General features: G+C 34.1%; 1 pseudogene; it reads right to left on the minus strand.

The window, feature by feature from the left end:
• Nucleotides 1–18,892, minus strand: part of LOC125411771 (vomeronasal type-2 receptor 116-like) — a 52,455-nt pseudogene extending 33,563 nt beyond the window's left edge.
• Between the last annotated feature and the right edge of the window lie 3,695 nt (nucleotides 18,893–22,587).

Here is a 22,587-nt window from a genome sequence, read left to right on the forward strand (position 1 = left end):
AAACAGAAACACAGACATATCTACAGACATCAAACACTGATATGAAAAGTACACACACACACACACACACATAAACAGAGAGACAAATATCCATATAGACACAAAAAATAAATATACATACATTTAGTATGCACATACCTTCCAAGACACACACATGAAAATGCAGTCACACACAGGCAAACATGCCCATTCAAAGATACCAACAGAACCAGAAATCTATAAAATACATACAAAGGGCCACACACTCATGCACACATTGATGGACAAATACACAAAGAGAGACAAGCACAAAAAGAAATACACACCAGAGACATTGATATTGACAGATTTATACTCACATCCAAGGAGAGGCTGACAGAGTGATAGACATGCACACACAGACACACACAGACACACACACACACACACACACCCAGACACACACACACACACACAGAGAAAGAGAGAGAGAATCAGAGATATACATATGCTCAAGCAATGCACAATACACAGACACATGTAAACATAGGCACTGAGAAAACACACACAAGACAATATTCACAGGAAGAAACACCCATAAATAAAGATGTTGAAAGAAGACAACGTGATGCTCAATTACACAGACAGACTACAGATAGACTGAAAAACAAATATACACAGCAAGACCAGATATACTCACAGAAACACAGAAACATACAAACATACACCTATACAAACTGAGAACCATACATTCACACATATAGATACACATGTGTGTCCTAATTGAGGAATAGCACTGTTTCTTGTACAATTACTCTCACTAAGAATATAAAATGAGGGTCCCGTAGCCTACAGTGTGAGTGAAACAGTTGATAACATGTGTTTAAACCATGTAACATACTGATTACCACATATTTGACAAGAAATGAACAAGGATTCATCTTCTCATGATTGTCAGAAAGAATGAGGAGGGACTATTCTGTTTACAGTATTAGAACAGTTGTGATGATATTCAGGGGCTCTGTAACAAAATTAGTTTTCTTTCTTGATAAATTGTTTCTTCCACTCCATTGCTTTTACATTATGCTTTATACCAATATCTAGATTTACATCCTTACCAGGAAAAATATTCAGAAATATTTTTATTTTATGACATATTTACTAATCCAGTAAATTGGGTCATTTGAAAGACAATTAAAGATTATGGCATTGATGACATCACATCTCATCCAAAAAAAAAAGAAAGACTACCTTCAAGCAGTGAGTGTAAGTTCCTTTCATATTATTCATTGGCTGATTATGTACGTGTTGAAGAAACATGTCATGGAGGGCATAGGCCAAAGTATACACAGCATTATATATGTCATAACTGTTATCGCTAAAGGCCATGTCTAGAGTCTGTACCTTTAACCATTGCAATGAATCATTGGATAAGCAATTCTTCATGGTCTTATAAGCTGTGACATCGCAGTTCAACTTCATCCACTCCAGTGTTGCTAGGTATTCTTCTGAGTATTTGAGAGTATTCAAAGTCTGGAGAAAAAATTTAAAACTAGAAATCTCACCATGATGGTGTGCAAAAGCTAGTGTCCTATAGGATGAATTAATTGTGAAGTCTCTATTATTTATAGTGACATCCCACTGTGAGGTGGTAATCCATATTTTCTGTATACCTAGAGATTCCCACAATCTAAAACCCACAGCTAGTGTACTGTCTGGGTCACCATAAATGATTACTACATTTGTGGATGATGTCATGATTTGGTTATAATACAGTTCATCTCTTGACAAATATAAATTCATTTTGACTGGGATAATATTAACAAAGGCAAAGCAAATTTTGTTTTGTTCCATATTTCTTCTCAAAAGTGAGAGAAATTGGGTACCCTGATCATTGTCTGAGATGGCCAGTCCAATCCAGTTCCAGTTGAAATGAAGTATCAAAGAGACAATTGCCAGGGCTAGAGATGTGTCCTTAGGGGCCATCTGATACACAGAGGGAAACTGTTCATGATTGCTCAGGAGCGGATGGAAAGGTCCATAGGTAAGCTGAAGGACCTAGATATAGGGAGTAGCATGAGGTAGCATTCATTCACAAAAACTTGCAAAAACATTTTCAGCAAAGAGTTCCTCAAAACCCCCTTACCTATTACTTATTCCCTCATCTCAATTTCAAAAAAGGAAATGAATCCCCAACAAGTCTCTACACTGTTTAACAAAACATGAAGCTAGTATCCTCCTCACAATGTTCTTTGCTTCTAGAAATTGTGACAACAGAGATAGATTTTTTTGCAAACCCACAACACAAAATCTCACCTGTTGAGATATGTAGAGATTTATGAGTGTCCCAACCATCACAGATGTTTCCCAGTTTGGTCCTGTAAGCAACACTATACATGTAGTATCTTCCTCACACATATAATTAGGATAAGTATCATTATGTTCTTCAGAAAAATGCAAGTGATTGTATAATTGTGACATAGTCTTACAACCACCTTCTTGGAAATCAAACACTAATGATGTATTTGGTAAAAGGTCAGGGTTCCTGTTGACTTCATCAATGGAAAAAGCTAAGGCCAGTGCAAACTTGATGTTTTCAGTTGGTGGTCTGTAAATGGGTATAGTGATTAGTATGGACAGAGATCTACAGACAATGCTGAGTAATCAATAAAAGGAATACCCTAAGTTGGATGGTACGCAAAACCAACCTCAAATACTGAAACAAATGGCCTATGCTGTGAGATTAGAATGGCATAAGGACTTGGAAGTTTGCAAAGGCTTTAATAGTTCATCAGAGTGAATCTCCAATAAATAAGATGAGCCTCAGCATCTTCAAAATAGTGTGCTGTTCGTCTCTGGTTTTTGAGTGCTTACTCTAAAGATAAAGACAATGGCACAGGCTTTTACCAAACAGTAAAACTATTAATGTGTTAATTTTCAAATCTTCAAATATTATGAAAAATTCATGTGATTTGTGAGTCAATAAGTTTATGGTATATTATTACAAATTGGTTATGAAATCAAATAATTCCTGATGAGTGCACAATAGTCTGAACAATATTTGGGTCTTGTGCTCTCAGTTCATTACCATTACCATTAGAGGGCTGTATAGCCTCATATTGATCTTTGTGTTGTTCTTTTTTCGTTCAGGTTTATCAAACACAGGTGTAAAATCTTTCTTTTCAAGATTTATTTTTAAATAAATTCAAATACCAGAGATGTAAGTGGAAGAGGCCTATGTATGTCTTTACTAATGTATATAGACAGGATTAATGCTTCTGTGGATCATAAACAGGGAATGGATTCCAAGGTTGTGAATGATACTTTGCTATAAAGTAGGCTAGCCTCAAATATGCAGATATACACCTGCTCCAGTTCCTTAGTGCAGATATATTAAGGTCATGCACTACCTCCTTATTATTGTTCACCTATTTGAGTTTGCAAATAAATGTAATATATTCAAACTGGGTATATGGGGTATATCTGACCAACACACCTTTTATTTTAGAAAGCACTCTTTGAATACCTATTCAGTTACCCTAAACAACAATAGCATCCTACTGAATATGTATATGTTAGTATTAGATCTTAGTTAAATAGAAGACTATAAGTTTTAAAATGTAAGGAAAATATTTATGAGGGTTTGTAATAAAATTTGTAACAAGTAAATTGGGTGTGAATAATACCAATTTGTGTTTATATGTTTTTTGCAAAGAATAAAACTTCTGTCTCTTTCTAGTTATTTAATAACATCTGACCAATAAACATCAAAGATACTTATTCATTCTGAATGATTCACTCGGAGTTAAATAGAATCTGTTTCTCACTTAGAAATTGTACCACCATGATGTCCTTATGTATTTTCCCATACATTTTAAAATAAAAATAATTTTGAAATATTTTCTATTACAACACAGAAATAGTATCATTGAAAATTCTAGTAACACAGAGTAGTCATTTGAGACTAGATCTTTTGAAGTTCAAACCCTAATACCTGCTCACCAACCATTAATAAACATCAATCCCTTGATGAGTTAGAGTGATTGACTTACCTAAATTGCTATGTCTGATAACAACTATCAATAATCCATAAAATCAAAATATGTATAGTGTCCACTGATAAAACATGCAACTCTAATTAATAAAAATACTCAAAGCAAAAATAAGAGGGCAAAAATAAGAGGTTAATGGAATATAAATGTCACATAAGAAACAATTTAGATATAAAGAGAGAAGACACATGCTTCTCAAATAATGGTAAAGATGACTTAGTAGGTAACTCCTTCCTCTATTACCATTCTCAAGTGTTGTCAATAACACATACCACAACTGTCACTCATACAAGTGACAAGGGAAGTTACAGCCTTACTTATCAAAGAATACAAACATTTCTATCACTAAAACTTCAAGAACTATCTTGAATAGATACGGAGAGAGAGAGTGGACAGCTTTATCTTATTCTTTATTTTACTGGAAATGCTTTGAGTTTATCTCGATTTAAGTTGATGTTGATGGTTGGTTGGTTGTATAAAGCTTTTATTATGTTTAGATATATTCCTTGTATTTATGATCTCTCCAAGACCTTTAAGATGAAAGGGTCTAGGATGGAGAAAACAAGATATTTCATGGCAAAAATCAGTTTTTAACAAAACCTATCCACAAATCCAGCCCTACAAAAAGTACTAGAAAGAAAATTCCAACCCAAAGAATCTAACTGTTCCCACAAAAACACATATAACAGATAACCTCACACTTAGATTGGAATGTATAATGAAAAAAGACAGTTTCTTTTCTTCAAAAAAATAAAGAGAAAAAAGCTAAAAAAGAATGCAAACATTTAATTTACACTCCATAATTCATTTTTCTAAGAACAAAGTAAAGAACTGAACTTTGAAATTAAAGAGCAGTGGTTTACATGTATGTAAGTAAAGTACAGTGAAATAGGGGCACATATGATGTTCACAACGTAAAGGTTTGCTATTTCCGTTCTTTTTTTTAAGTTTATTAAAATATAAAAGTTTCCATTTTCGCCCCTCCTCCCAACACCCTCCCCCTCCCCCCACTCCCTCTCCTCTTCCCTCTCCATCCCTAAGAGCAGTTCTTGATGCAGCTTCAGAAGATAGAGTGTGACCATGTACAGAGCATTCTAGAGAATTACAGTGTATTATATGGAAACCCTATGCAGCTAGATGTGCCACAAATATTAGTTGTCCTGACACATGAGTTAGGACCAACACAGTGTACTCTATGGCCATTTTCTTGTACCAACTTAGAATGTTACTAATCAAAATAGAATGGGTCTTCATTTCGTAAGTCATCACCTACTATTTTGCTATGCAAACTGAGCAGAGGAGGGCTATATATTATGGAGCAAGGTAGAAATTCTTTTCTTCACTCAGATTTCAGCCTTGTAATTTGAAGGGTAACTGGGATAAAAAACAGAACACTCTGGGTAAATTAAAAGTAGAAAAATAGCATTGATTCTCCAAAAATATTTTGGGTTTATTTTTGATGTGAAAATTGGGAAAACAGGATGAAAGTTTCAACATATTGCTCTGTTCTTAATCCTCTAGCTATATGTAAATAAACATGATATCATTTTCATAGAAAATACAAAGGGACTTATTGTATATTCTAAATGTTGCTAGATTCTGTTTTCCACTGGTCAATAAATATACTGCTGCAAGTGAGCAGACAGAAATTGCCACCAAGATTCCATCCTTTACTTGATTATGCCTTTTCTCCAAATGCAAGTTGAATGAATGAAAATGCCCAATAGGAAGTAGAATGTTTTCAGGAAAATTGTATTTGTCAAGGTGTATGACTGATCAGTATGAATTGTGATTTGCCATTTAGATAGGCACTTCAAATGGGCATCCATGTACCCCACTTGCCTTTATCGCTGTGGACAAAGATATACTTGTACAAAGGAATACTTGTGTATTCCTGATCTTTAAGGTGTTTCCTCATTTCTTGAGAAATTTTGACACTCTTCTCTGGGTATCTGCATATGATTTTAGCAGTCCATTTGATTAAATTTTGTTGACAACTGTACATGAGGTGAATTCAGGTACTTTCATAGCATCATTCATCTTTGTAAAAATTAAAACTGCTGGTAAGATGCTATTTTGAGAAAATTTGGTTTCATGACAGTCTCATCAATCTATTTATATTAATGCCTTTAGAAATATATGGAAATTTATTAGGTGATTCACAGTGTGACGTGCATTATTGGTTCAAGAGAACTCACAAATTCAGAAATTTTGGTTACACATTCGACATGGTATTACAAAATTCAGGAAGCGAAATCAGAAATGGTGCAGCAGTTAAATTTCCCTCAGCATATACAATGGGGACTTTGCTGCATCAGTGGCAGGGACAGGATATTTAACCAAACCCTGTGCTTCCATTGTCTTTTGCTGGGTATCTTAGAAGAAAATGAAACTGGGAAGTGACCTTATACCATTTTTTTTCTAGTTTTGTGTTTACTTTGCTTTCTAGAACCTGTAAAGCCAGTGGGAGAATTTTCAGATGAGTGCGGGCTGCATCAATAGCAGGTATTTAACCAAATCCTGTTCTTCCATTGTTTTGGAAGCCAATGATCAGACTACATCCAGAAATTCTATGAATTCTGCTCTATCAAGTCTATCCAGCTCATCATAGAACTATAGTTCATTTACCAGTTAAATGTTGATTTTTAAATATTCAACAAGATCTAGACAAAAGACAAGACCTGTGTGCTTATTTCATATATTTCATAAGATCTATCACTCTACCTTCTACTAATCAATCATCATTTAATTCAAAAGACAAGATAAATATTTGATTTTTAAAGCATGATATCCGTCCATGATTCTCAGTTCTCACAGATTATTACCTTTTTTTGACCCATGTCTTCTACTTTATCTTGATTTCCTTTTTTTCTCTCATTTTGCAATTCAGTAGTGACTGCAAAGAAGTCTTTTGTTCAGTATCTTAGAAGCAAATAGAAAGTGGCAAGTGACCTTCTTTTCTTTTTAGGTTTTTGGTTTTTTAAGACAGGATTTCTCTGTAGATTTGGATCCTGTCCTGTAACTTGTTCTTGTAGACCAGGCTGTCCTCATACTCACAGAGATTCACCTGCCTCTGCCTCCTAATGGTGAAATTAAAAGCATGTGCCACCACTAACCAGGTAGAAGTAACTTTCTTATACCATATTTTTAGTAATATATTTATTCTGTTCTAGAATATGTACTGCCAATGGGAGAGTTTTCTGATGAGTGTATCTGATGAGTCTCTTTCAGTGGATATGGACTGCAGAAAATGTCGGAAAATATGGGGCAAGCCTTTGCTATTGGTGGTAATGTGTCTTATTTAGTATTTGTGATGAGGTTAACAGGAATACTGTTTTGCTATGGATCTTATGGTACATTTAAAAATAAACATTTAAAATGTGCATGACCTCTTGTTCTATTATAAGCTATTCCTTAAGGCCCATGATGTAAATATAGAGAAAAATGAAAGGAAGATTCTTTCATAAGAAGACAGAGCAAATTTCCATTCTTAAAAAGTGCAAATAAAAATTCAAGTGGTCCAGATTCAGGATGATATACAGATTTGTTATGTGCGTAATAATTATTTTAATTAATTTATCATAAATTGTTTTATTATGTCACTTCACATATTTTGCATATCTTTGTTGGGATTTCCCCATCCGTCACACACAGCCTTATCTCACCTCACTACTGATTTCATATCTTCTTTCAAACAGCTTCATTTTGCTATATGACATCTGTGTGCTTGTACAATTTATGAGAAAATTGTGATATTTTCTTCTTACTGGCTTCACATGGTATGCCATTCCCAATTTCTTCAGGCCTTCAATTCTCAAATAATACCTCCCCTACTTTCATTTAAAAGGGTGTGTGTATGTCCACACAGAGACATGCACTAGTACATCTAGCATCTATGAAAAATCTGAATTTCTTTAGTTAGTATCATGACCTCCTACACCATACCCAGTTTCTACCAATGGCATTTAATTATTTCAGATTGGGGACAATTATGTGTATATAAATCCAGAGATCCTTTAATCAGAATTCTATTAAGCCTGAGAGGATTCTGTACCCAATCATCTTATTTAATTTTATTTCTGGCTTCAATCTTTTATGAATTACATGCAAGCTATTTATTTCAACGTCTTTGAAATCAGCATATATGGCTAAGATAAAATTCATTTTGATTGGACAGTTGTGGCACACACCTTTAATCCCAGCACTTAGAAAGTAGAGCTAGGCAAATTTCTGTGGGTTCAATACCAGCCTGTTCTACAGAATGAGTTTTCGGGCAGTCAGGACTGTTACACAAAGAAACCTCAAAATAACGAAAAAGAAAAAAAATTAGTGAATATATTTCAGTGTGGTAATAAATGAAATGAAGCTTTCAAAATTCTAAGAGTGGAGTTTCCTGCAGGTAGGGTGCTCCAAGACTCCCGTCCCCACTTGGAACAGAGTCTCCCAGCTTTACCAGAGACTGCAATGCCTTCAGAATTACAGGTAGCCACCCAAATCTGAACCTCCCCCATTGTCCAAGGACCCCAACTGCTATTGCCCATCTTCAACCCTACTGACCATAGTGTTCTAGCTCCACAACACTGTAAGAGATTTCCTGTTCAGCCAGAGAAAGGACTGTTATAGATTGACACTGTTTGTCTATCTACACTTTGAGGGTCTCCACCATATCCACAATCCAAAATTCCTACACATTGAAATGACTCAGCCTCAAAATAGAGGCCAACCTGGCCACTAGACGTTCATTCTCCAACTCAAATGGAAATGCCTTAAAGATCTTCAGGACACACTGGTCAGATGACAAAAGGAGAAAACAAAAAGAAAGGAAAAAAAATCTAGCCAAAGAAAATGAACTCTTGAATACGCAACTAGTCCTATAATAATTTACAAAGTCAGGTTCTAAACAGCAATGTAAGTATACAATGAAGAACAGCTGGGTCAATACATCACTAACAGTGCCAGGTATCTCACTAGAGCAAGCCCCAACTATTCCAGCATAGCTGAAGCACAACAAAAAGATCTTAAAACCAACTTTATGGAAATTATTTAGGACCTTAGAAAAAAGAGCATAAATCCCCAAAATAAAATGAGATTTCTACATACAAAAAATGTTGAAAATAAATAAGTCCCTTAAAGAAAGCAAATAAAAAGTAATCAGTTGAAAGAAATGAATAAAACTGTTTAAGACCTAAAAAAAGGTAATTGGGAAAAAAAGGAAATCACAAACTGAAGGAATTTAGGAAAAGGAAAATCTGGGTAAACAAACAGGAATTACAGACACAAGCATCATCAACAGAATACAAGAAGATATGAGAGAAGGAATAGAAAGGAATAAAAATAATTATCAAAGGAAATGTTAAATCTACAATATTCTTGACACAAAACACCTAGGACATTCAAGCACTATAAACAGACCAAATTTAAGAATAATAGGAATAGAAGAGTAGGAGGAATTTCTTCTCAGATGCCCAGAAAATATTTTTCCTATAATGTACAAGAAAATTTTCATAGTCTAGGAAAGAACTCTTAAAAGTTACAAAGAATTTTTAAAAATACCAAATATATTGGAACATAAAGCAGATGCCCTTCACAAAATAATAATCAAAAGATTAAATAAACAGAAGAAGAAGAATATTAAATGCTGAAAGGAAAAAATGGCATACAAAGGTAGAACTATCTGTATTTCATCTTATTTTTCATTTGTGATTATAAGGATCATAATAATATGTTTAGTTTACCTGAAGATGCTAATATTACACAAATGCCAACCCCTTCCACTATGCCTAGCAAAACCTTCAATCCTCAGAGACAGAAACATGGTATCTATGATAAATTAAAATTTAAACATTGCCTACCCACAGATTCAGCACTACAGAGGTACTAGAAGGGAAACTGAAACCTGGGAGGTTAACTACACCCCTTAAAACACAGGAAAGAAATAATCTCTTACCAGAAAAGTCAAAAGAAGGGAAACACACACACATGAACAAAAACAAAAACACGAAAGCAAAAATTAGCAAACATTGGTCATTGATATATCAGTATTATCACTTCCAAAGTAAAAAGACACAGACTAAAGAAACGAATGTGGAAAGAAGATCTATCCTTCTTCTGGAAATACAGACATACCTCAAAATCAAAGAGAGTTACATCTCAGAGTTAATGAGTGGAATTTTTTTTAAGAAAAAATACCTGGAAAACAATATAGTGAAGTCTTTCTAACATACAATATAATAAACTTCAAATCCAAATTAATCAAAGGAGATTAGAAACTACTATATTTTCATCATAGAAGAACTCCACAAAGATAATATTTTACTTTTTAACATCTATGCTTTAAATTCAAGGGTACTGACATTTGTAAAAGAATTATAACTTAAGTTTAAATCCCACATTTACATTCAGACATTGACAATGTGAGATTATATTATCCCCCATTCTCCAAAGAATGGTTTATTCAGACAAAAGCAAAACAGAGAAATGGCCCAGCTAATAGACATTGTAAACAAAAAAAAAACACATAACAGATATCTACAGAACACTGGATCCAAGTACAAAAGAGTGCATTCTTTTTTCAGGACATCATAGAACTTTCTTCAAAATTGATCACATATTGGACAGAAAACAAGTCTCAAATGATGTAAGAAAATTAAAATAATCATCTGCATCATATCCGACTACCACAGATTAAACCTGAATATCAGCAATAAGGGAAAAACAAAAAGCTTTCACACTCATGGAAAACAAAAAAACTCTCAAATGAATGACTAAGAAATCAAGATTTGAAAAATAAAATTAAAGACTTATTAGAATTAAATAAATATGAATACAGCATACACCCAAACTTATGGACAACTTAACAACAGTGGTAAAAGAAATGTTCATTTATATAGCTTTTTACAAAAAAAAAAGGATATCTGGTATTAGAAATTTACAACACACCTGAACGCTCTAGTACAAAAAGAAGTAAGCACATTTAGGAGGAATAGGCACAGGGAATAATCAAACTGAGGTTTCTATTCAGTAAGATAGATAAAAGAGAACAAAAAAGAGTCAAAGTAATTAAGAACTGTTTTTTGAGAAAAATCAAAGAATTATACAAAACTTCATCAAAGCTAATTAAATGATACAAAGAATATTCAAATTAACAAAATCAGAATTGAAAGGGGAAACATAATACTAGACATCAATGATAGCTGAATAATAATTAGAACATACTTTTAAATGTGTAATTAACAAAACTGGAAAATCTGAAAGAAATGAATAATTTCTCAATGGATTTTGCAAGTTAAATCAATATTAGATAAACAATTTAAATACTCCTATAATCCTTAAGGAAATAGAAGCAGTCTTTAACAGTCTTTTAACCAAATAAAGCCCAGAGCAAGCTGATTTTAGCACAGAATTACCCCAGAAATTCTAGTAAGAGGCTAATTCCAGTTTCTCAGAATTGTTTCACAAAATATGAACAAAGGGAAGATTGCCAGTTTTATTTTATGAGGTCACAGTCTCCTGACAAAAACCACAAATTTAGGCATGAAAGAAAATTATAAATAAATTCCCCTTATGAACATAGCAGTATAATACTCAGTAAAATACTTGTGAACTTTATCTAAGAATATGTCAAAATTATATCCATCATTTTATGAATACATCGTTCAACTAAAATCATTACCAACTAAAAACTGTCTATTTTCTTTCTATATATTAAATATAGTATTTTAAGTTTTAGCAAGAGCAGTAAGAATGCCAAAGGAGATCAAGAGGTTACAAATTGGAAGGTAAGAATTTAAAGTATAGTTATTTGCAGAAGATATGATAGCACATATAAATGATTCCAAAAGTTCTGGCACAGAATCCTTGTAATTGATCCACATTTAAAGTAGTGGGATAAAAAATTTAAATAAAAATATCAGTAGCATTCTACATACAAATACTATGAGATACTACAGGCTTCTTGCTAGCCAGAAATGATCTCTGGGTTACCCTACAAAATAAATGAAAGACTTTTAAATTGTATGATATTTTGTCTTAAGTTGTATGTTTTTTTGTTTTGACGCTGATACAAGAGAAGGGTATTTTCTTAAAATTTCTTTTATTTCTTTTTTTTTTCTCTGAAAAAACCTCAAGACCCAGTAATACCATTTTTGGGTATATATCCAAAGGATGCTCAATAATGCCACTAGGACAAGTGCTCAACTATGTTCACAGCAGTATGTATTGTAATAGCCAGAAACTGGAAACAATCTAAATGCCCCTTAACCAAAGAACGGATAGGAAAATGTGGTACATTTACACAATGGAGTATTACACAGCAGAAAAAAATATAACAACATCTTGAATTTTGCATGAAAATGGATGGAGCTAGAAAACATTATTTTGAGTGAGGTAACCCAGACACAGATAGACAATTATCACATATACTCAATCATAGGTGGTTTCTAAACATAAAGCAAAGAAAACCAGCCTACAAACCACAATCCCAGAGAACTTAGACAACAATGAGTTCACTAAGAGAGACATACATTGATCTTATCGACATGGGAAGTAGAAAGACAAGATGTCCTGAGTAAATTGGAAGCATGGTGACCTTAGGGGAGGGTTAAAAGGGATGAGGGGAGAGGCAGGAAGAGGAGCAGAGAAAAATGTAGAGCTCAATAAAAATTAATTTAAAAATATTTATTTTATTTCTTAAAAATGAAAACACACTGTAGTTTTTTTTTTAAAATTTTACATAAAAATTGTAGTTCCCAGTCCTTCCCCTCCTCCCATTTTTCATCTACTCCCACCACACTCGCAAATCCACTCCTCAGAAATCGTAAGGCACATGGCTTTGGGGAAGGTCCAAGGCCCTCCCCACTATATCCAGACTGAGCAAGGCATTTATCCAAAGGGAAAAAGGTTTCAAAAAGCCAGTACAATCAGTAGGAACAAATCGTGGTGCCATTCCCACAGTCTGCCCCAGACATACAACTGTCACCCACATACATAGGAACTAGTATGGATCTATGCTGGTTCGGTCCCTGTCGGACTAGAGTTGGTGAACTCCCATTAGCTCAGGTAAACTGTATCAATGGGTGTCCCCATCATAGTCATGACCTCTTTGCTCATATTATCTCTCCTCCCACTCTTCTACTGGACTTTTGGAGCTCAGCCCAGTGTTCTGTTGTGAGTCTCTGCCATATTTCCATCAGATGCTGGATGAAGTTTATATGTTGATATTTAAGATATACATCAACCTGAGTACAAGGCAAGGCCAGTTCAGGCACCCTCTCTATTTCTTAGGGTCTTAGCTGAGGTCATCCTTGTGGACTCCTGGGAATCTCTCCAGTGCCAGGTCTCTTACCAGCCCCATAATGGCTTCCTCAATCAAAATATCTCTTTCCTTGCTCTCATCTCTGTCCTCCCTTCATTTCAACTATCCCATTTACTCAAGTTCTCCTCCCCCTCCCTTTCTCACATTTTCCTACCCCTCCACACTCCCTTTTCCCTGCATCCCCATGCTCCCAATTTTGTCAGGTCATCTTGTCTATTTCCTCTTTCCAGGTGGATTTATGTATTTTTTCTTAGGGTTCACTTTGTTATTTAACTTCTCTAGGATCATGAACTATAGGCTCAAAATCCTTTCCTTTACAGCTACTATCCACTTATGAGTGAATACATACCATGTTCTTCTTTCTGAGTCTGCATTATTTTTCATTTAAAATATCATATAACTTAAAAGTCTGATATTATGTTTATATAGACACAGATAAAAAGAAACATACATCCATATACAGTGAGAAACAGTCAACCACATAGGAGAATATGCATGTGTTACTGAACTGAATCACAACACAATTTCTTCTGTAATTACTACCAGAGTTGTGAGTGAGGTCCATACATTTGTTTACCACATATGTGACAGTTAACAAATGAGGCCTTATCTTCTCAACATGGAGAACATTAATGATATTATCATTCATGCTTTTGGTACAGAATGGGATGATAATATTCATGTGCTTTGTAACATAATCCCTGATTTTCATTGATAAATTTTTTCTTACATTCATTTGCCTTTGCATTAGAGATTTATAGCAACCTTGAGATTTACTTTCTCAGCAGAAAAAAAAATGTTCTGAAATTTTTCTATTCGATGAATATTCTTAAAATATTAGATTTGTGCATCTGAGAGAATCTTTAGCACTTACATGGATGACACCAAATATCATCCAATAGTTGAAACACTACTTTCAAGCACTTAACACCAGGCATTTTCCTATTGCTTATTTTCTGAATGTCTTTATGCTGAATAAGAATCTCAAGTACAGTGTGGGCCACACCATTGTATACAACATAACTCTCCTCAGAAATGGCCACGTAGAAAGTTTGTACCATTAGCCATTCCAACAAGATATTGAATGAGCAATTCTTCAGTGCCATACAAATAGAAGCCAAAAGTTCTGAGTAAAATTTCATCTACCTAGCATTTGAGATAGGTCAATGTATGGGCAAAAATTTTAAAGCCTGAAATATCAGCATTTTAAAGGTATGAAAAATCTAGAGTCCCAAAGGATGAATTAAGTGTGAAATCTCTCTGGTAGTGACATCCAATTGTGAGTCTGTGACTCATATTTCTCTGTATACCTAGTGCTTCCTTCATTCTAAAGCACCCAGCTAGAGTACTCTCTTTCACCACATAATAATGTTTTGTGCATGATGTCACGATTTGGGTATAATACACCTCATTCTTTGATGTGTATCAAAGGATTCCCCTCTGTATGCTGTGATTACCAAAGATGAATAAAGAAACTGTTTTGGCCCTATAGCAGGGCAGAACTTAGCTAGGCAGTGAAAACTAAGCTGAACACTGGTAGGAGAAAGGCAGGGACAGAGAGAAGTCATGCAGCTGCTGACAGAGACAGATATGACAAAACATTGCTGGTAAGCCACTGCCACATGGTGATACACAGATTAATAGTAATGGATTAAATTAATACATAAGAGCTAGCCAATAAGAAGGTAGAGCTAATAAGCCAAGCAGTGATTTAATTAATATAGTTTCTGTGTGATTATTTTAGGAGTCTGGGCAGCTGGGAAATGAACAATTCTTAACATGTGTTAATTAATTAATTAGTTAATTAAATACATGCTGGCTTGGGATCATAGTCACAATGTCAACACAGACTACAAATTTGCCATCTATGTTCTCAATTGTGACAGAAATTGAGTACCCTCATCATTTTCTGATATTGACCAGCCCAATATCAGTTTCAGTTTAAGTGAATCATCAGAAATATCATTAACAGAGCTTGAGATGTTTCTTTTGGGTCATCTGAAATAGATAGGGATATTGACCATGATCACTCATGATAGGATGAAATGTAAGTTCAATGACCTAGGACACAGAGGTCATGTGGTAGCATGAATTCCTAAAAACATATAAACACTGTTCTGCAAAGTGTTCTAGAAAATCTCCTTACTTGTTACTTCTTTCATCTCCTCTGTTTCACACAAGTAAATGCAGAAGTCACATCAAGTCTCTGAATAGTACCCTTGAACTACACAATTTGACATAAGTGTGAGAAAATTCTCCTCCTCACACTCTTTTTAGCATCTGGGAATGGTACATATGGCAGAATTTCTTGAAAACACCCAAAAATTATTCACTTGCTGAGATATGTAGAGTGCCATGACTAACCAAGTTATGACAGATGTTGCCCAGTAAGGTCCTACATGCAACACAGTACACATGATCTCATTGTTGCAGAAAATGAGGGGAAGTTTAGTAATTTTGTTAAGAAAAAATAAATGAGTTTGTTTTATTCTGGCACAGTATTACACTGTCCCTGCTGATGATTTAAATAATAGAAATATATTTGGTAAGAATATCATGGTTACTGCTGACATCATCAAAGCAAAAAGCCAAGGCCAGAGCAATTTGGTAGTTTGTAGTCAGTGTTCTGTAAAATACGGAAACAGTATTTATAATAAACAGATGTGTACAGATGAAGTCAGAGCAAAGTATTATCCTATACTGGACACTATTTTCAACTTCCCTCAGTGATTGAAATAAATGTCCTGTGTTGTGATGTTGGGATGATGGAAATTTCTGGAAGCTTGCAAAAAGCCTTAAAAGTTCATGAGAGTGCATTTTCCATCAAGCCAATGAACCATTTGCTTCTTTCACAGAGAGTACTGTCTATCTCTGGTCTTTTAGTGCTTTCTCAGAAGGTAAATAAATACAAAGGCAGAGACTTTGACCAAGGAGTAAATTGGATCATCTTTTCATTTTTGCCTTATTGAACAACATAAATAATACATGTGATGCATTAGCCAAGATTCTGGTAACTTTTATGGAGCAAATTGAATTTAATAAGGCTTTCAAAGAATGACTGGTGAGTACAAAGGAATATTTCTGGGGCCAAATTTGGCTCCTGAACTCATAATTCAATATGTTTGGTGGGCAATATAGTTAGAATAGTCCCTTATGTCCAATCTAATCTTGTTCTTTTTTCTCTCTGGCTTATGTATTGCAAGCCAAAAAGTTTTCCTTAAAAGATTTATTTTTAAATAAATTCAAATACCAGAGTACATTTGTAAATGTATTCATCTGTGTGTATAGATTTGAAAACTACTCATTTAGACCATAAAAGGACAATGGATTCCATGGTTTTGAATAACACTTGACTTTAGATGGGACTGGCCACAAATACACAGAGAAACACCTGCTCCATTTCACAAATGCGAAGATTAAGGGCATGTATCCCAGTATTATTCACCTCTTTTATGCTTACACAGGTATGTTCAGTGCAATCATATTTGATATATCTGACCAACAAAAATTTTCTTGTAGAGTACACCTTGTTTTTGTTGTTGTTGTTGTTCTTGTTTTGGGGTTTTGTTATGTTTCTTTTTTGTTTGTTTTAAGAAATAAGGCATTTTTTAAAGTTTGAACTCACAAATCTGAATTCTCTGCATGACCAGTTTCATCACACGACCCAAAGGAGCAACTGGGTACGGAGCAAGGGAAACAAGAGAACAAAGGGCCGCACACGCGTTCCGATTCCCTGTAAATAGTGAGTGAGGCCACGCCCCAGTAGGCGGGCTAATAAAAGCTATACTTCTTACAGCATATTTCCAGTTAAAAATACACAAAAAATGCAATGGAGAACTAGGTCTGGAAATTACAGTGAGATTTTTTTGTGTAAGTATTACATGTTTGAAAAATAGAAGAAAATAAAGTGTACAAACATATGGAATATATTCAGGAATTTCAGCAATAAAAATAGTCAACAAGTTATATGTACAGAACAATACCATCTTGTGTTTATGTTTAAGGAATGGATAATAACTTCTATGTCTTCTTAAAATTACATATTATCTGACCAATAAACATTAAACTCAAACATATTCTTTCATTTTGAATGCTTCGTTAAGGGTTAAAGACAATCTCATTCCCATTTAGAAATTTTACTACTCTAGTATCTTTATGTATAAATATAGATATTTATCTGTGCATTTTTAAAATAAAAAACAATCTTAAAATCTTTTATTACCATATAGAGAATGTCATTGAAGTTTTCTGTAACACTCAACTGGAAATTGAAATTAAAACTTATGAAAACCAAACACAAACTTCTGTACATTAAACCTTAAGAAACATCAATAGCTTGACCTGTTAGAGTGGTCTAGAGGTCTAAAGTGCTATTTAAAAATAACTATTAGTAACATACAAAATAAAAGTTTTTACAGTGCCCAAATTTGTAAAATATATAGCTAGGATCAGTAAAATTTTTGAGAGACATAAGAGCATTATTAGTGTCAGAGAACAAACTGTTTAGACATAAACATAAGAGATATATACTTCTTAAACAAAGACAATGGTGAGCTAATAGGTAATTATTTTCAAGTGTTGCCAAGTATCACACACCACAGCTTTCATTCAAGCAAGTGGCAAGGAAAGTAAGCAGTCACCACTATTAGAGGCAGTCTCATATTTCACAGAATGCAAACATATCATTTATACTCCATGTATTACTCCTATATTCTAAAGAAAGAATGAAGAAACATACTTTGAAACTAAAAACCAGTGGTCATACATGTATATAAGTGAAGTATGGGGAAATAGGAACACAAAAGAAGTTCACAGTGGACAGGTCTCCTACTTTGATTCTTTATGCAACTTTAGAAGACACAGTGTAACCACATGCAGGCCATATGAGAGAGTAACTGAATATCTATTTAGAAACACTCTGGAGCTAGGGGTGCCATGAATATTAGTTGTTCTGGCACATGCATTTGAAACTTCATGGTGATCAAAGGGTCATCACAGACTCTACTTGGCAGCAATTTAGTTGCTCACATTTAGGATAATACTTATTGAATATCATGGGTTAAGATGTTTGGGTAAGACATCACTGGCTATTCTGCTGTGGAAACTTCCAAAGGAAGGCTATGTTTCATGGAAAGTTATAAAGTACCCTTTCACTTAGTTTCCTGCCTTATAAGCAGGAGGGTGACTGGTAGAATATCAGAACACTACCTGGACTAATAAAAAGTAAAATATCATTGGGTCTCTAAAAGAAATTGGGTTTTTTTCTTGGTGTGCAGATTGGAATAACAGAACAAATTACTCAAAGTATTGCTCTGATTCTCATCTTCTGCTCCCAAAGTATATATTCATGATGACATTAACATAGAAAATACAAAGGAACTTACTGCTTATTCAGAATGTGCTTGAAATAATCTATCTCCACAGGCTGCTGCACACTTGCAAGGAAGAAGGCACAATCTTTCACCAAGTCTCCATCCTTGTCTTTATTCTGCTTCATTCTCCAAAAGCACCTGGGATGAATGAACCTGGGCAAAAGAAGTGGAAAGAAGAGGAAAATCAAAGTGAACATCTTTGTCCTACTTGAAGCCTGGGCAGTGTGTGTTGTGAAGTACTATTCAAATCAATACATTACATTGGCACCCATATATTTTTCCTCCCTGCTTTTATTTCTGTAACCAAAGAAGAGCCTTTTTTCCTTTTTTCAAAGTGGTTTTTCACCTCTGGAGGAATTTTGGACAGCCTCTTCCCTGGAGCTCTGCACCTGTTGTCTCTGTGTTTAAATTTGGGTAATAACTACATATGAGGACAGTTAATGTAGTTTCTTGACAACATTCATATTTGCTGAAATTAAGGCTCCTTAGAGGATGCCATTTTGAGAATATTTGGTCCCAAGACTACCTCGAGCATTCTATTTGCGCCAATGCCTTTAGAAATGATGTCAGTAGATTTTGTTAGATGATTCACATTGAGACATGCACTATTGAGTCCATAAGGACTCACAAGTAAGAATTTCTGGTTACACAGTTGGGATTCTTTCACAAAGTCCCTATCCTTGAAAAACAGCTCTTTATTGAGAGAAATTGAGTTTTACACAAGATGTACAGTGGGCCTATATTGAAACAGTGACAGTTATAGAATATTAAAAACAAATCCTGTGCTTCCATTGTCTTGAGAAGCAATAATCCAGCCAAATTCCAAATTTAACAGAATCCTGTTGTTCTAAACTATCCAGTTCATCACAGAACCAATGTTACACTTTCATCATCATATAAAAATGTTTTTTGAATATTCAACATGTTCCGTAGATATTTTGTGTCCTACATTTCAAATACTAAATGAGATTGCTCACTCCTTGTACCAACCAATCATTAGTAAAGAAAAGAAAAGGTGAATATATGATTACTGAAATACAAAATCCCTACAAAATCTTCAGTTCTCATAGATGAATTCCTTGTTTTGACCATTATGTTCTGCTTCATATGATTTCCTACAGGGTTTTTCTCATTTTAGATTCCAGTTGTGGCTGCAAAGAAATCTTGCTGAGTATCTACAATGCAAATGGAAACTGTACAGTGACTCTGGGTTCAATGTATATATTCCTCTAATACCATTTTCTTTTTCCTCTAGTTTTGCTTGCATTCTTGATCCTACAATGCCAGTGTGAGAACCATTTGTTGAGTGGGAGAAGACACATAAATATGGTCTGCAAAGAAAGCAGGAAAAAAGCAGGGCAAGTCTTTCTGTTGTTACTTACTTATTATTTAAGATGAGGCAAACAGGACTAGTGTTCTCATACGGCATTTACTTCACATTTAAAGATTAACATTTAAAAAGTTCATGTCCTCTGATTCTTTAATGAGGTGTCATGGTGGGCAAAGATGTGGATAGAAAGTAATGTAACAAGAGGAGTCATTTACAGGAACAGAAAATAAATTCAAAATTTTATTTATGTACTTATTTATTTTACATCCTAACTGCAGTTTCTCCTTCTTCCTCTTTTCGCAGTCATTCCACTCACTTCCTATCTGCCTCTACTCCAGCCTACTTCTCTTCGGTTTCTATTTAAAAAATATCAGCCCTCCTGTAAATATCAACATGACATGACATATCAAGTTGTAATAAGACTAAGCACCTCACTTTGTATTAAGTGTGGTCAAGGTGGTTCAATTTGAAAAGTAGGGTCATTAAAGCCTGCAAAGGTGTTAGAGACAGTCCCTTTTTCAGAAAATTGAGAATTGATCTATCTCAAGACCCAGAGAAATCATGTTTCAAGAGTGCAAATGAAACCTCCTTCATTCCAGTTTTGCTATGCTTTCCAGTTTTGTATTCTGTGTAATAATTATTTTATTTAATACATAACATAAAGGCTTTTGTTTTGTCACATTCATAAATGTGTAACATGTCTTTTGTTGATATTTTACCCACTGTTAACCACATCTACTGCAAATCTTTCTACAAATTCTATTTCTCAATTCAAAGAGCTTTCTGCCCACTTGATGATGTGTGGGGGCTTGTTCAATTTATGAGACAATTGTGATATTTTCTTCATACTGACTTCACATGGCACTCCATTCTATTAGGCAATCAAATCTCAAATAATATCGCTCCCACTTTCTTTGTGTTAAAATGCATGTATATATGTACACAGACACACACATGCACACACATCCATGCACACACATTCAGATATACACATAGAATTAATTTCAGCATTGGTGAAAAACCTAATTTCTGAAGTCTTTCTGTTCAGTTAACATGATGACCTAATATTCCCTCTCCAGTTCCTGGTAATGACATCATTTAACTCTTCCAGGTTGAAGACAACTTCACTACGTGCATATAAGTTCTGTGAGTCATTTATCTTAATTCCAACATGTCAAAGCAACATCTGTACCTAGTAAACTTATTCATTTAATTTCATCATTGGTTTCATAAATTTATAAATTACATGGTAGCTATTAATTTAAGCTTCAATAAAATCAATGTATGTGTTCAAGTTAAAAATCACTGGGTGTATATTCAACTGTGGTAATTTGTTGAGTGAATCTTTCTAATTCTAAGAATTCATCGTAAATAACAATAATGAATATTTGTATATTTGAAAGTAAAATCACTCAATTTTAGATGATATCTTTATTTACTCATGTGTTGAGATGTTCATTCCATATCTTGTATCTTCTGAATAATACTGAAATAAAGAGGGATGGACAAGTGTCTATTTGCTATGCTGACTTTCGGTTTCCAGAAAATTCCATGAAAGGCATGCTTTGATCATAAGGTACTCCTCTATTTACTGACAGTATTAGCTGTATATGCTTACCACAATGGTGCCCACAATTTCTACTCACATTATAAATATAAACAGTCATGTGAATTCTCAAGGTACTGACATGCTCATTAATTTATTTTGTAATTTATTAGCTATTCAATCTCACTGTAATGCATACTCTCATCTTAACAGCAGCTTTCCATTTTTATGGATAAAACATTTGAAAGAACAATCATATGCATATTTCCTCAATGTATTCCAATTATCAGACTTAAATCAAAGTCAGATAAGCAATTTATACAGTACTCTGTAAATAAAATAGGTTTAGTTATTAAAATTCTCCTAAGCAAGAATACCAGAACAAAATAAATTTAGCAAAGAATTCTTCTAGATGTTAAAAGAAATTTAATACCAATGATCCTAAATTGTTCTAAAAGGGTAAAGCGGAAAGAATGTTGATCAATTTATATTTTGAGGCACTAGTCATACCGATTCTCAAACAAAATTGCATCAAAACAATATAAGTTAATTATAGACTAATTTGTCTTATGGACATTGGCACAAAAAATACTCAGTAAATTATTTACAATTGAAATCCAAAAGCATATGCCAAATACTCTTATTAATAAGTATAATTTATCCCAGGCATGCCAGAATGTTTTAATGTAAGAAATTCAATAAATGTATTTCATAAAACTAAAAAAAAAAATCTTCATGCCATCAGATGGAGAAAAGGTCTCTGACCCAATCCAACACCTCTTCATGATAAAACTACAGGAGAAATTAGGAAAATAATGCGCATACCTCAACATAATAATGGCAGTGTATAGCAAGTCTATAGTTAAAATCAAGTTAAATGAAGAGAAACACAAAGGAATTCCACCAAATTCAGGAACCAGTCAAGGTTGTCCACTCTCTGCATGATTATTTAATATAGTACTTGAATTATTACCTATATCTGCCTGAATGAGAACAGGGGAAGCAAATTTGAAAGG

The sequence above is a fragment of the Myodes glareolus genome, chromosome 1, assembly GCF_982192425.1.
Source record: "Myodes glareolus chromosome 1, mMyoGla1.1, whole genome shotgun sequence".
In the NCBI taxonomy this organism is placed as follows: Eukaryota; Metazoa; Chordata; class Mammalia; order Rodentia; family Cricetidae; genus Myodes; species Myodes glareolus.